We start from the raw sequence: 17,174 nt of genomic DNA on the forward strand, positions 1-17,174 counted from the left end.
GTCTACAGTATGTCTCACTCTGAAGTTAATTTCTTGGGCTGTTTTCTTAATTTCAAAAACTTGTTTGGGTGTGTATTTGCCTTTTTAAGATTTGAAAGACCAGGTTAGGGACAAATCATCATGGGAGAAAAAACTGTGGTTGCTAAGAGACCAACCAACTTTCTCCTGTCCTTTCAGAAATGCTGGTGGCTGGCTCTGCTTGAGGCCCACAAAGGAACATGCAGCCATGTAACCTTTTTACTTTTTATATCTATTTGTACATCTCCCAGAGTTGCTGTACAAGGCAGATGGTTGACTTCTAAATACCATATAAATTTTTAAAAATGAGATGGGAAATAACTTTCAGGAGTTTAGCACAATAGTTGTGCAGAAGATGGAATGTAACCACATAGAATTTTTATTTCCCTAAGTCAGTATCCTTTCCCAGTATCCTTTTCCGATCAAGAAAAGATTATATCAAGATTCTCAGATAACATCTCTCAGGGGCTAAGAAGATTCAAAAATTAGATTAGATTTATTTGATTTGTATGCCGCCCTTCTCCGGAGACTTGGTGCGGCTCACAACACAAAACATGGTACAAATCCAACAATAAAAAGCAATTTAAAACCCTGAGTATAAAAAACAATCACACATCTCAGACAAACCTTGCATAAAACAGGAAACGGCCTGGGGGAGTCAATTTCCCCATGCCTGACGGCAGAGGTGGATTTTGAGGAGTTTGCAAAAGGCAAGGAGGGTGGGGGCAATCCTAATCTCCGGGGGGGGAGTTGATTCCAGAGGGTGGGGGCCGCCACAGAGAAGGCTCTTCCCCTGGGTCCCGCCAGACAACATTGTTTCGTCGACGGGACCCGGAGAAGGCCAACTCTGTGGGACCTAACCGGTTGCTGGGATTCATGCGGCAGAAGGTGGTCTCGGAGGTAAAATGGTTTGGAAAGAGTGATAGTACAAGTTGTCCTTTGACTTATGACCACAATGGAGGCCAACATTTATGTTGCTAAGTGAGATAGTTAAGTAAATTTTGCCCCATTTTACAACATTTCTGGCTGCGGTTGTCAAGTGTATCCTTGTAATTGTTACGTTAGTATCTTGACTGTTAAGTGAATCTGGCTTCCCCATTGACTTTGCTTCTCAGATTCTGTCGCAAAAGTGGATCACATGATCCCAGGACATTGCAACACTCATACCGTGTTTCCCCGAAAATAAGACTTATCTTTTTTTTTTTTTTAACCCTGAAATAAGTGTTTGGCCTTATTGCCATGCACTCAAAAGCCCAATTGGGCTTATTATCAGGGGATGTCTTATTTTGGGGAAAAGTAAATATGAACCAGTTGCCAGGTATCTGAATGCTAGAATGGTTGTGTGAAAAAACAGACATGTTTCTTTTTCCAGTGCCATTGTAACTTGGAACGATCACCAAATGTACTGTTTTAAATTGAGGGTTACCCATATCATATGCTTCTTAACTGTCTTGCCCCTTTAAATCTTATTCAAGAATTCAAGTGACTCATTAAAAAAACTGATGTAGAGCTGATAAAGGGAGACAAGGAAACAAAATTAGATTGAAAGGAGGGATCAGTAGCTACAGCCAAATTAGCCCTTAAAAAAAAACACTTTGAAGAATGTTTCTTTGGACTTGTTGTGTAAATGGACTAATACTTAAGAAAGAAAGGCATTATGAGTGGAGATGGATAAATGAGATGGCTTTTAATTGATAGTCTAGGAAAAAATACAGAAGCAGAAGTTCAAAGAGGAAGCTAACCAAACCAACTGCCTTTTGTCAGGCAATGGCTGGGAAAACCAGCCTGACCAGTGTGTAATTTAACTGGCAATACCAGGCTTTCTGTAATAAAAGCTACTGAAGTGTTTATTAAACTACTGTTAATTTTTAATTGTGCTATCTATCAGCTGAGCTAGGAGCAGAGAAAGTATAACAAGTCATTTGTACAGTGAATGCTTCAAAAGAACGGCTTTGTTCACAGGATTATTAATTGCTTTTGATAACTTTCTCAAATATAAAACCAAAGATTGTTAATGTAAAAAACAATCAATTCTTTTAAGGCTAATTTTTAATCTGTTACTTTATAATCTCTGTAGCCCATCTAGAGTAACTAATTTAACAATACATATCTTCTACCTACCTACTGAATTCCTGAGATAATCGTTATTAAGCAAACCACCTCCACTGAACTAAAAGTAAAATTCCCTGTAGAAAGAAAAAAGAAAAACACTACTAAAAATTAAAAGTTTTTCATGTTGTTTCCAGTCAACTGACAGTTTCTCATACATGAACTCCTGAATTAGGGAAGAATGCTTCCAGGGATTTGTTTTCAATAATATTCATTAGAATGTAGTTTTGGCCCCTGCTATACACAGAGAAGGGAAGATAATGTTTCATTTTAGGTATTTATTATTATTATTATTATTTGTCAAACATGTACAAGATAGCAGGTACAGTATTTGTATAAACATAAGCAAAGTAGGTACAGGTAAATTAGGACAATAGGACAGCAAGACAGGAACAGTAGGCACAATGGTACGCTTATGCACCATTTTAATTATGCAATTTCAATTATTAAATTGCATTTCAACTAATTTGATGTGAAGCCATTGGCACACCCAATCAAAGTTGAGAAAAGCACCCTTAGTTAAGGCCTGTCTGTACTTCTAGCACAGGGGTGGGCAATTAATTTTGCCATAGGGCCGCGTGAGAAATTGGGATGGTTTTAGAGGGATGGATTAATATAATTAACTTAGTTGTACCCAATACTATGTATTACTGGGTAGAACTGAGTTAATTATATTATTTATTTATTTGATTTTTATGCCACCCTTCTCCTTAGACTCAGGACGGCTTACATGTTAGCAATCACACATTTTAACAGAGCCAGCCTATTGCCCCCACAATCCGGGTCCTCATTTTACCCACCTCGGAAGGATGGAAGGATGAGTATTATATCTTGAACACCCAGTTCTTCTCTAGAAAAGTTGGACTGACCTCCGTGGGCCGGTCAGAGACAGCGGGTGGGCCACATCTAGCCCTCGGGCTACATCTTGCCCAGGTCTGTTCTAGCAGGAGCTACAAGTCTAGGGGATAGACCAAGCCACGAACCTGTTACCTGCCCTTTCAGGGGAAGTACTTCCCCATGAGTACACCACTGGAGTAGGCAGAGAGCTTTGATGACCAAAGACCTTCAGTCTCCAGGCATCTAATCAGGACTTCTACACTACCACCACCAGCACAGTATATATATATATTTTAAATCATTGGCAGGATATAAATGCCCAAACTGTTGGACAAATTTCCCTGTAATTTCACGTAGATGTTAAACAATGGTGGGCAGAGCACCAATCCCTGTGGCACCCCAAACGGGAACAGTCACTGAGCAAATTTCTTCCCCATCTCCCAACTGAAACCATAGATAGAAGAAATAGGATCACTCCAGAATAGTGCCTCAGCTCCCAAACCCCATAATGGTTTAGATTATTATTACAGCTGGAAGGGACCTTGTAAGTCATCTAGTCCAACCCCCAACTCAAGCGGGAGTCCATTACACTATTCCAGACAAATGGCGGTCCAGTCTCCCTTTGAAAGTCTCTAGTTTGAGCTCTCACAACTTCCGCAGAGAAGCTGTTCCACTGGTTGATTGCTCTCACCGTCAGAAAAGTTCCTCCTTATTTCCAGGTTGAATCTCTCCTTGGTCAGCTTTCATTCAGTTTTGCTCGTCTAGCTTTCTGGACCCGATTCCCTCCTCTGTGGCAGCCCCTCAAGTATCGGAACACTGCTATCATGTCTCCCCTGGTCCTTCTCTTCACCAGACCATGCCCAGTTCCTGCAACCCCTCTTTGTATGTTTTAGTTTCCAGTCCTCTTATCATCCTGATTGCTCTCTTCTGTACTTCCTCTAGAATTTCAGTGTCTGTTTTGTAGTGTGGTGACCCAGTACTCTAGTTGCGGTCTAAGAGTGGCATTCGTATCTCCCTAGTTCTAGATTATATCCCTCTGTTAATGCAATTTAGGATTGCATTAGCTTTTTGGGCTGCTGCTGCACTTTGCTGGTGCAGAAGGATAGCTTTGCTGCACTTTGCTGGTGCAGAAGGCATCGGGCCAGAATATCTCCGGGACTGCCTTCTGCCGCACGAATCCCAGCGACCGATTAGGTCCCACAGAGTTGGCCTTCTCCGGGTCCCGTCAACTAAACAATGCCGTTTGGCGGGACCCAGGGGAAGAGCCTTATCTGTGGTGGCCCCGACCCTCTGGAACCAGCTCCCCCCAGAGATTAGAACTGCCCCCACCCTCCTCGCCTTTTGTAAACTCCTTAAAACCCACCTTTGCCGTCAGGCATGGGGGAATTGAAACATCTCCCCCAGGCCTATACAGTTATGTATGGTATGCTTGTGTGTATGTTTGCTTTTAATAATGGGGCTTTTAGTGTTTCTTTTAAACTATTAGATTTGTTATATATTGTTTATTATTGCTGTGAGCCACCCCGAGTCTACGGAGAGGGGCGGCATACAAATCTAATAAATAAATAAATAAATAAATAAATGACCAGTGATATCAAAAACTGCTGAGGCTTAAAAGGACCAAGATTAGTGCACTTATCCCATCAGGGTACCAATACAAGACATCCAATATTGCATCAACTCCCCCTCCCCCAAGGTACCAGGAGCCACACATGGCAGGGCCAAAGAGTCATGCTAGAGAGCACTCTGTCTAGTTCCTCATAGATCATAGGTCAAAAAGAAACCCAAATAATAATTAAGCTGGTGATACAGTCATTACACTAGGCACTGCTCATGTGGAGTCAACATTGTGTAAAATTCAGCAATATTATTGGGAATAAATGATCATATTGGTTGGCTTACCCTCAGCAGAGAATTAGGCATCCTAACCAAGGCTACTGAAAGGGTACCGGTAGTTGTTGGTGGAGAAAGAGGAGGAATTAAGGCGATTGTTCTCAGCGCCAGAGTAGGGCTGAACATGGGCGCATGTACATCTGTATCAGACAGATCCACTATTTGTTTTCAATTTAACATCTACACATCTAAACATCTAAAAGCTCTTTGTACACATTTTCCTGCCATAAATAAAACATCTAAACAGGAATGTTTTTTTTTTTAGAAAATGAAACACCAGAGACAACTAGAAACTTCAAGAGCTACCCCAAAAGCTGACTGCACTTTAATCATATAATAAAGTGGAATTATCTCATCTGGTCCCATTTCCTAATCTAGTGTACCTGGGTGTCTGACATTTACCAAGAAGTCCTTAAATTTTTTTCCAGTGACTCTACACTTGTTTAGTGACTGTCTTGTTTAATGATCACATCTTTGATGATGAAAAATAATTTTATCACCAATAAATTTCATTTATGACCTTTGCAGGTCTGTAAAGCAAGGAAAATCTGAGTCATGGTTTCACTTGAGTTGTGGTTCCCAATTGTATTTGCTAAACAACTGTAATCAGTGTTCAAATTCTTGTGCCTCTTTCTTCTGTTCCCTCAATATAACAGTGGCTCCAAGTTATTCTCTTTGGGGTAGGAGAGATAATTTCCATCCCAGTCTTGTCTCAAACCATAGTAAGTGAATAGCTATTATTTTTCTGTTCATAAATCTTGCAAGGACAACTATGTTTAAAGAATGTGCTCATTTATTTGTACACACATAAACTGTACATTAGAATATTAAATACGCATTTAATGCTAATACATATATCAACCTACACTTGCTTCTAATATCTATCACAACTGTCCAGATATTTCCCACTGCTCTAAATCCATACAGGATTTACAGGGCAATTATGTAGAATGTCCATACAAACAGGTTACAATCAACAAGGATTTTTCTACAGTGAAAGAGTAATACTGTACACTATAATAAAAGCAATGACCATAATTTTGGTCAAAAATTCTGTTGCTAAGTGAGAGTTGTTCAGTGAGACATTTAAGTGGCACAATAGTTAAGAATGCAGTACTGCAGGCTACTTCTGCTGACTGACCACTGACTGCAGTTTAAATCTCACCAAGATCAAAGTTGACTCAGCTTTCCATCCTTCCGAGGTGAGTAAAATAAGAACCCAGACTGATTCTATAAACTGCTTAGGGAAGATAGCAAAAGCACTATGAAGCGGTATATAAGTCTAAGTGCTATTGGTATTTTGCCCCATTTTGCAACTTCTTGCCAGAGTTAAATGAATCATTGTTAATCTGGGTTCTTAAGCAAATCTGGCTTCCCCATTGACTTTTGCTTGTCAGATTCCAAAAGACGATAACACGACTCTAGGACATTGCAATATCATAAATATGAACCAGCTGCCAAGCATCCGAATTTGTTATGCAACCATGTGGATGCTGCAGTAGTTGTGTGAAAAATGGTTTAAATCACTTTTTCAGTGCCATAACTTTGGTCACTAAACGAATTGTTGTATGTTGAGGACTACTTGTACCCCACAACATATTTTCAACCAGTCAGGTGACAGAGGGGCTGTAGAATCTGCTTCTGACTCTATGTGCCCATTTCCTAGAAACCAGATCAGCTCATGGTTTCCAATAGCCACAAGTCTAAGTTAACTCATACTATAACAATGTTGTATTTAACACAGTATGTAATAATATAAATCTGTCTTGGATTTCAGAGAACATGTTCTTCTACATATTAGAATACTTTTTTGTGAAGCACTGTTAATCCAATCACATAGTATGATTATACTGCTACATTTTAGTAACTGCCCAGTGATACCCAATTCTTTATAATAGTAAAAAAGAAAACCCATCACATGATTAGTGACATACATGGAAAAAACCTCCCCATGATTAACTGTGAATCATGCAATGACGTTCACTGTATCCTGAAAGGGAATTGCACAATCCCATTAATTTTCGCATCATGTGTTTAGATTATTACTGCAAGGTCTGATCTTCTATTTTTGGTTGATATCCAACTATATTGCACTGCTGCAGCCAAGTTGCCATTTTACAGATTTTGATGAGGTAAAAGATCACAGAATTCATATACTGTATTGAAAATTTGGGACATTTTAAATCTTTTTGGTATAGACTTATTTTCTTATTTCAAGAATTACTAGTAGCTAATAATGAGAGAACAATGATCAAAAGAAGCCCCCTTATGCTTTTTAGTTGTTCCAATACACCTGCAGCACATTTTGATTTAAATGCAATATATGCTTACATAATAAAAACCTTAAGCGTATACCCAACTTATTGGTATTGTCTTAAAGGTATCTCTATTAAAATACAAGGGAAAGCAGCTAAAACTAAATATGAATCTATGTAAATTATATAGACATAAAATCTTGAGCTGAGCTTGATTCTCGGGGAGAATTACATTATCATGTACTCCTTCTGATATCTTTGTTAATACCAAACTGATTTGCTTCCGCCTTCAGGTTTACTCAACTTCAGCCTAGTTCACAATCCTACTAGTTTTTCCGGTACAGGTGGTCCTCAACTTACAAGAGTTCATTTATTTATTTATTTGATTTATATTCTGCCCCTCTCCGGAGACTCAGGGCGGCTTATAACATATAAAAAAAGAATACAATATGCTAAATCCAATTAAGTAAAATTAAATAAACTTAGTGACTGTTCAAAGTTACATAATTTTAAAAAGGGACTTATGACCATTTTTCACCCTTACAACCATAGCACCATCCCCATGTTACACTGGTTCATATTTATGATGGTTTACTTATTTTTATTTATTTGATTTCTATGCCACCCCTCTCCAAAGACTCTGGTTGCAGTGCCCCTGGGTCATGTGATCCCTTTTTGTAACCTGACAAGAAAATCAATGGCAAAGCGATTTATTTAATAACCATGTTACTAATTTAACAACTGCAGTGATTCACTTAACAAACGGGGCAAAAACTCACTTAAGAAATTTCTTAGCAACATTAATTCTGGGCTCAATTGTGGTTGCAAGTCAAGAACTATCTGTAGTCTCCATCCAGTTAAGTTTGCTAAGTGCTGCCACCTATCTGGGCCCTTTTCTCCTGGCTCCCTTGGAGAACAAGTTTTTAAAGTAACATACCTTTTTGTACCAAGATGACAATAAACAAATTCATTGGGTAGCCTTTTCCCACAGAAAAATGTGTATTATTTTGAATCTGAAACACAGCTTTGTTCACAAAACATTTTGTATATCCTTCTCTCAATAACTCAGCTTTGTAACAGAACAGATTTAAAATAATGCTAATTTTTCAAACTACAGGAATTGTTATCACCTTTATTTCTTTCCTTGAGTTTGTTTTTGCTTCTTAAAATTCATAACTGTTTATAAAAGTGTTCATTGTGACTTCTTGGATAATAGCTCATAGCAAGATTGCTAAAAAAAAGTGATGCAGCGATAAGTGAAGTATTTATGTATATGCATTTTTGTTTTTGCAGTGTTGCTATGACCCTTATCCAAGACGTCAATCTAATCAAGAGGATCAATATGCAAAAAGCTAAAATTTTATAAGTTAGCCAGCAAAGCAGTTTTCATCTTACATGTTTGCCAGCTTTTATTTGATTTTTTTAATGCCGCCCTTCTCCTTAGACTCAGGGCGGCTTACATGTTAGCAATAGCACTTTTTAACAGAGCCAGCATCACATCTAATTTTAAAGTTTATTTTGATTCTCAAAAACATGAATAAACCCTTCCGTTTATTATGCATATAGTTGCAATGATTTATGGCCATGTCTGACTACCATATGCTTAAATACTGCTACAATTGTTTGTAAAGGCAGAAAAAAAGTAAAAATGTTCATTACTCTGCATTTTATATATTAGTTTTTTGCTAGTTTCTTTTGTGGAGAACGGGTGACCTACATTTAGAGCGTTTTTATATTATTTACAAATAGAAGATAAATTGCTGCAATGTGATAATGAAAATGTTTAAGAAACAAAATACTCATACCAGGTTTTTTTTTAAAGAGGTCCTTGTGTGAGGGGAATGTACTGTTTCCATAATTATCTTGTATCTTCTAATTACTTTATAGAGAAATACCATAGCAGAAGGGGCACTTTATTTTCAGTTGAGGCAAATAGTAGCCCTTTAACAATCATCATCCTCTTCTTACACAGCTCTACAAATGGTGGAAACTTCAGTCATGGAGGCTTCATTCTATTCAGGTTTAATGGGACACTCTACAAAATAATAACTTATCTGTAATATGCAAGGGTCGTCCAGAAAGTAATACACATTTCCCCCCTCAACATTTATTTAACACAATGAAGTTTACACACAACAAAGAATGTTTCTTCTACACTCCCTATTTTTCCACATAATCTCCATCCCTTTCTATGGCCTTGCTCTAGTGAGACACAAGGGTGTGTTTGCTCTGTCGGTACCACTCCTTATTCTGGTCACAAAGCCTTGGAGCTTTGCCTCACCGTTTATGACCAGTGACTAACAGTACTTCTGTCGACTGCAGATTCTCCATAATCTATACAAACGTTTGAGAATGTTCCCAACAGTTTCTTTCTCCATAGTGAGAAATTCAATGACACGCTGCTTGTAACGTACATCATTTACAGAGGCCATTTCAAAACACTGTTGCAGCTACACTATCTGTTTGAGGAAACGCAAAATTTACACACGCATGCCTGACAATTCAAATAATGTATATCTAAAGTTTCACGCTTGTACCATTACTGTAGGCTGAGAAAAAAATGTGGTGCATTCCTTTCTGAGTGACCCTCGTAATTGTAATTGAGCCGCTGCAACGATTTTATAATTTATTTTTTGTGAGCCATGAGTTGTCTTTTTCTTGGTACAGTATTCAAATATATTCAGGAAGCAAAATGACAAAAAGATAACACATAGGTCAAGGAATTAATTAAGTTTAATGAATGAAAAAAGGTGTTATCAAGGTGTACATTTGAAAATGTTACCAATAAGAATAATAAACACTGGAGCATATATAAACTAATTTTCTACTTCTTAATCTCCCATCTTTACATCACTGATGAACAAATGCTATAGGATTGATAAATAGCATTTAAAAAAAATACTTACCAGTTTCCCAGATCTGAAATGATTCTCGATTTCTGGAATTGCTGGTGTCTGCAGGACTATATAAGTTGCATTTATTTCATCAAAACAAGATCAGAGGATCTGTTACAATATATACTTCGATGGATCATCTTACTGCAAAGCTGAAGTCCAATAATAAAGATGACAAAAGTCTGCTGCTTCACACAACACGTTATTTATATTAAAGCAAATAAAGGGCCTATGTATTGTGTGCATTGTTTCAAAATCCGCAGGCTTGTTATGTAAATCCAAATAAAATTAGAATTAACAGATTCTAAATAGTATGACTCTAGTCAATACTAATAGTCCAAGTCTACGGAGAGGGGCGGCATACAAATCTAATAAATAATAACAACGTATGGTTTGTTTTTTACTGCCATAGCTTGAGATATATCATTATAACCACAAATTTAAAAAAACAGGTGCTAATGCAATTTTAATAGCATTATTAATAGCAGGATTAATGTGTGAATTATTATATGAATGTTCAACGGTGAAGTTGCACAATGCACTTGCCTCTCTGCCACTGTTTCTTTAACAATCAAAATTTTTGCAATCCTCTAAGCATTTACACTCTGGACTCAATATAGGTTCCCATATGAGATTCTGGTAACAACTGCACCACCAAAGAGCACATGAATTCACATATTAATTAAAGGGTAACTTTTCTTAGTTAAAAGGGTGCAGGTGAAGAAAAAACTCTTATTTCCTGAGAAAGATAGTAACTTAACAAATTTCCCAGAGATTCATATTAAAAGGGCAATTATCAATGACTGTTTTTTAGTTGTCGTCAGCCCTCTGATCAGCATAAAAGTAGTTCAATCTTAGGCAGGGATATGCAACATCTTTCATGCATAGAATACTGTAGTTGATTTCAGGTGGTTTGTGATTAAATGAAAAAAAAAGTATTTGAAAGTTCAATGCCTGGAACAAAATGGAGCTGTTCTGAACTGAGCAGAAATGAATTATGGGAGGTAAAGGAAATAGCTAAGGATATCAGTTGCTGAATTAGGGAGACCGGGAGGCGGGGGCAGACCAGCCAGTGGGAAAGTTTGTGTTGGCAACAGCATTGGTTAACGAAAGCAAAGGCAGAAGATGCTGGAAAGACTGGAATTTTTGATTTTTATGAAACAGATCCCAAAGAGTTCAGCAGAACTCCCCTAGAACATAATTTCTTCTACGTTTAAAACAAGATTTACCTTTTATGTATATTCTTTATGGAATTCAGAATTCTGGACATCAGTAAAATGACTATATCTTCAAAAATTGTACTGGCTAAGATGATAAATAGGGTATTCATGTAGGGAACGTTTATTCATAAATTTGATTGCTCATAATTAAATTATTTTTCTGATATATCTATTAATATGGAATAAATACTTGAAATAATTCTACATCCACAGCTGTTAGTTTTGAGAGTTGTGGTAATTTTTAGTCCCATAACCCAGCATAACAGAAAAACCTCACATCTTGTAACAGAAAACAGTTTATTTTCAGCCTTATTCTATTTCAACCCTAAAGCAAACATTATTGATGTGAAATACTCAATTAGTAAGAATCAAATTCAAGTTAACTAAATCATATCAACTCTGGCATATTTTACTTAACCTTACAATGCGAGTTTTAAGAAAAATCTATTAAACCCTTTGTTTCTAGGTGGAAATTTTTGCAAAAAGAAATTCCGTCATTAAGGAACAGCGATTGTTTCATAAACCCGCCACAGATGGCATTGAGAAGACTGAAAATGCAAAGAAGCAAGTGTCATATAGACGGAATGCTTAGGAAAAAAACCACATTTGTGCAGTCATGTTGAACAATTCCTATTTCTAATCTGCTATGGATAATCCTTACTTAAAACATTTAGATAACTTGAGCTGCTACATTTACATTAAATGTTTATAAGTAGCTGAGATATGATAATGTTGGCTAGACAAAGCAAAAAATTAAAGATATGAAAACATGCAATTCCAATGAGGTGCAACTACAGCTTCACAAAAACCACCAATTTCAGTAGTACAGTAGTGCTACAAAAAACATTTATTTGAAAGATACCCAGAAGCAAATGTAAGAGAGCCGAAACTAGTTAAGTGAGAACACTTTATATTCTGTATTGTTGTCAATGAGGGGTCTAGACTTCAGAATATAGTGAATCATAACTAAAGATGTGCTTTTTATCAATAATGCTGGTGGGTGTATGTAAAGAAAGAATCAAATATTTCATATATGTGTTTGTTTATGGCAAAAATATCTATTTCCCCTCATAAATGACAAGATTATTTTTCAACCAATTTCTCAAATGGTTTCCAACTTCAAAGAAGTATATCACTCTAGGTCTGACTTAAATAAATCCAGACACTAATCCAATTTGTCTATATATTGCAATCTCTCGCTCCCATTTAAAATAGGAGCCTGTGTGTCTTAGTTTTAGAAGCAGGAAGATAATTCCCTCCTAATATTACTAGTGACTCCATCCTCATGTACTAACATATTATTTGTAGTACAGGATTTCAAACAAACATCACGGTACTTACAGATTAAACTAACCTGTACTGGCAGTGCTGGGATTTTTTCTTCTCTACCAGTAAGAAGCAAATGCTGAAATTCTGCTGCTAGTCAACAAAAACACAAATTATATTAAACAAAAAGGAGCTTAAATCATGATTTAAGTTTAAATTGTAAAAATCAAACCCCAGGCTTTATACTTATTTGAAGAAAAAAAATCCTCATGATTAATTAGCCAGTTAAACATTTGACTGTTAAATGGTTGTTGTGCTATGATGTGGAACTCTTAAGCGCTTCAGTGAAAACTCTGTTCTTCTATCACTTCTAACACATACACAGAACAATTAAACCCCCAAGAATGGGTTGTTTGTGCAAAATAAAAATAGAATCACTGGTTGAATTTGACCTAAAAGCATGTCCATTTTTAAGATTCAAGTTAATTTATACTTCACTCTAAACATTTAGCCGGTATTATGCTAAATACAAAATTTTGAAAGGAGCATTTGGCAAGATATGCCAATGTTCAAGAACTATTAGAGATATATTAGTTACTTTCCTGATAATGAAAGGAAATTATCTGCATTATGACTACACTGTAAATCAACACATTTCTGACATAAATATGTATTATCCTATCAGGTGTCACAGTAGTGCAGTGACATCTATTTAAAAATAAAATAAAAATTAACTGACAGTGTTTTGAACACAAATTTCAATTACAATATCTTGTAAATGAATTTCTTCGGTTAATTAATGGGAAAACCATTGACTTTATCTTCACAACAGAGTACAGTAAGTCGAAATCTTAAAGTCTCAGACCTGAAATGTAATACCAAACTTCCTTGTAAAAAATATGAAGTAGAATGCAGGGTTTTTCTATTTCAGTAATACTCCATTTTTTTATTCAGTTTATAATTTCTTGGATATTTTTGTAACTGAAACACCATTAATTTATTTCACATAGCAAGATCTATTTTCTTTTAACGTTCTTCAGTGCAGTAAATACTTTAGAAGCAACTTTATAGTTTCTTATAAATTGTGTATCACATAATTTATATATCATTTTAATTATGTAAAATATTTTTCACTTGGGAAATGATTATAATGCAAATCAATCAAATAATGTCTGCACATGCAATTTTAATATCAATTATGTGTTTGTGTTAAAACCTAGGTTAAAATAATGAAAATGGCAAAATCAAAGAACCATATTACATTACTCAAACTGTTGCTTGTCAAATAGGGTTGTTAGTAAAATCAGCCTATAATATACTTAGGCTATTGGTCTAATTATAAATTACTTCAAGTATCTTTTTAGATTTAGACAAGGTGAGCATTGCATTACGGCAGCAATAGTCCAACCCAAGCAAAGTTATGTTTCCTAGCATACTACAGTCAATTTCTATACATTCACATAAATAAAAAGCACCATCAACATAACAGCATTATTTGTGACATCAGATTAGGTTGGATTAAAACAGCATTCTAACCATGCATGCATACTTATCAATATATTTTCACTCAACAGTTGTCCTCCCTAAAACTCTGAAACCACTGCTTAAATTTTGATAAGAAACATCTCAAAACTAGAACTCTTAACAGGGAAATTGAGAAAGGAAATGTACAATGTGGGAATTGGTGGTACCTTCTCTTTGAATTCTCAACACAAACCCCAAACTGCTTTTTCAGAAGAGTTTGGGTGATATTTTGAAATTCTGTGGTGATATTTGTTACAAAATTGGTAGAGAACATTTATTTTCAATGATCAGAACAAATGTGTCCAAAAATTTCAAGGTGTTAAATTCCTGGTTATATTGTGGTCAAAGTTGTCCAACAAGAAGCATTTATCAATACCATTATAACTATGAACACTGGTTGAAAACTAAAGCTTAGTCTAGAAAAAAAATCAGTGGTAAATAAATAGACCTAATGTGGATGAAGACATTCACTGTTAATGACATGTTTTTGCATTCTCTATTTACCAAGTAATGACATTCTAAGCTGATGCATTTAGATCAAGAGACATACTTATAAATTTTTCTATGATATAAAGACAAAAATATTATAACATACTGGCTATCTAAACTATTATGGCTTTGATATTAAACACTGGATAATAATTTGAATGCAATTGGTAGAGTTGACAAAATTGTATGGAAAATTCCCTAAATTAATCTGTCCAGAATTTTAGAAGAACTCAGATGGTTCTGGATACCTGTGAGAAAAATAACAGGGAACCAACCATGCTATTTATAAAGCATTATAACATCAATAGCTTTAAACATTTAAAACCTCATCAAGGTAAGTACATTATGTCTGTAGCTATTAAGATACCAGAAAAACTGGAAGCTGGAAAAGCAGTTTGAGGACTCTGAAGAAGACCACATCAGGGAAAACCATGACCAATGAAGCACAATACTTTTCTCAGATTTTCCCTTTAGAAGAGCTTTCGTGTCAGATCCCCAAGCTTTTTAAAAAAATCAGTTTTAAGAAGCAGTTTGAGAAGTAGTGAAGAGACTGCCAGGAAAATCTGTTTTTTTTTTCTGTAGATAGTCAAAACTTTTGAAGTTGCATTTGTTTCAAGAGCTGTTGCTCTTAATTTTTCTTGGAAATCTTATAAGCATTCCTCAGAAATTACCTTGTTACTTTAAAATGAACTACATCTTGTGCATGTTTTACAAGAAGTCAATGACGATTTCTTACCATAAGCATTCAAATAACACTGAAAATGCTCAAAAATATTTTTTAGAGCATATAGATTTTGTAAATTGTTTATTTTGAGAAGAATGGTCGATAAAGAAATGGGTTCCTTGTAGATATTTACCCCGTTTTTCCATCTTATAAAATTCATATCTACATTTTTCTTCACTCTGCAGGCTCTACATTAATATTTATGATAAATAATTTAAATTTAGCTTGATCAAATATTTACTCCAAGTTTCAGAAATAGGTATCAATGAAGAAAACACAAATTGTAACACAGGCATTTTCTTAAAATACTAAACACAGGTAAAAGAACTCTTGAATCGCATTAATTTATCACAATATTTTTAAAATGAGTTGTTTTAAAAAATGGTTCCACTGATCAAAATTTCAGAGGGGATATCAAGGAGAATATTTCAGCAAATGTTTACCCCATGTTATGACTTCTTGTTAATAGTAAATTGAAAGCACCAGTGTCACTATATCAATATTAATATAGAGCCGATCAAAATATTATAAAAATCCTATATTAAATTAAACATAGGAGCCTTCACCAAACTTGCTGCAAGTTTGGGGACATAAATATCCAACAGCTATAAAGCTGTGAAAGCCCCTAGAATGAATAAAATAAATCCCACTTGCCTCAGACTGAACAGGGCAACACTGAGACTCTGCCTCAGCCTGTCCTATGGCAGGGCTATAGGAAGAAGAAAATTTAAAATTTTAGAAAAACATGACCCAACTAAGGCTAAAAGTACATGCAATCAATAGTAACAGAATTCCAGTGATCAATTGAAAGTTTGGTCTCAAAACTTTAGATCCATGTGTGACATGGAATTTATAAATTAGCTTTGATTTCTATAGGGAAAAATTTCCAATTGAGCTTGCCTTAAAAATTGACAACTGCTATGTAATACAGTTGTCAGGTGTTGTAAGCAATGGAATATTCTGTACTAATTCAGTCAAAGCTTTTAAACGTTAGAAGAACACCCATCTGCTTTTCAAAAATGTATAACCATCTTATGTAAGTAGCTAGACCAGTACAATTATTAAGACAATTGTAATATGTATTAATAAATGCCAGGACTATGCATTTTTATTTAAATAAAATCAAAATTCAAAATTATGTTCTCATATTTTTCTTTTTCAACATGGCCAGTGAATTATTTTATTTTAAATAAGGTACCCATTACATTTTATACTGTTTGAACCCAGAGAAAACAAAATAAATAAACCCTTATATGCATTAAAAAAGTTTGGTATCTGAGTATCTCCAAAATAAAAATAAGCACACTGCTTATACCTTGAAAAAGCAGGTGTTTACTGCAAATTTTATAGTAGGAAACACAACCTTATTTCCTGACAGAAACCATATGGCCCTTTTCCAGTCAGGAAACAAATAAATCTGCCCCTGGGAGAGGAAGATAAGATCTACTGGCTCCATAATGTCCTCTCCCACTGAAAACAAAGTAGGTATTAACAAGTATACAGTACAAGCAGGACTAATTTTTTTCTAAAGGAACAATACAACCACTGAAACAATGAAAATTCTTATTAAAATATGCTGTAACTAAAAGTATAATTTTCAGTTAAGTAATAGATATTCTTGACTTTTTCTAAAAAGCTCATGCTTCCAGAAAAATCTTTTTGGGGAATCATGTAAAACTTTCTATCAAATTTTGCAAAATATTCTTGGGAAAAATAGCACAATCATAGTATGAACTGAAAACTAGCGCACAAATGGCACAATCAAGATAAGCGATATGCTTCCACAACCATCACAGGCAATAGCTATTTAATAAGCCATTTTTATTAACTGAGGAGTTGCTTGCCACACTAAGAGAAGAATATGTATGAAGTAAATTCCAAATATACAAACTATTCTCATTCATGTGACTATATAAATTCTTTGGAAAATGGTTAAGATATCTAA

The sequence above is a fragment of the Erythrolamprus reginae genome, chromosome 2, assembly GCF_031021105.1.
Source record: "Erythrolamprus reginae isolate rEryReg1 chromosome 2, rEryReg1.hap1, whole genome shotgun sequence".
Taxonomy (NCBI): domain Eukaryota; kingdom Metazoa; phylum Chordata; class Lepidosauria; order Squamata; family Dipsadidae; genus Erythrolamprus; species Erythrolamprus reginae.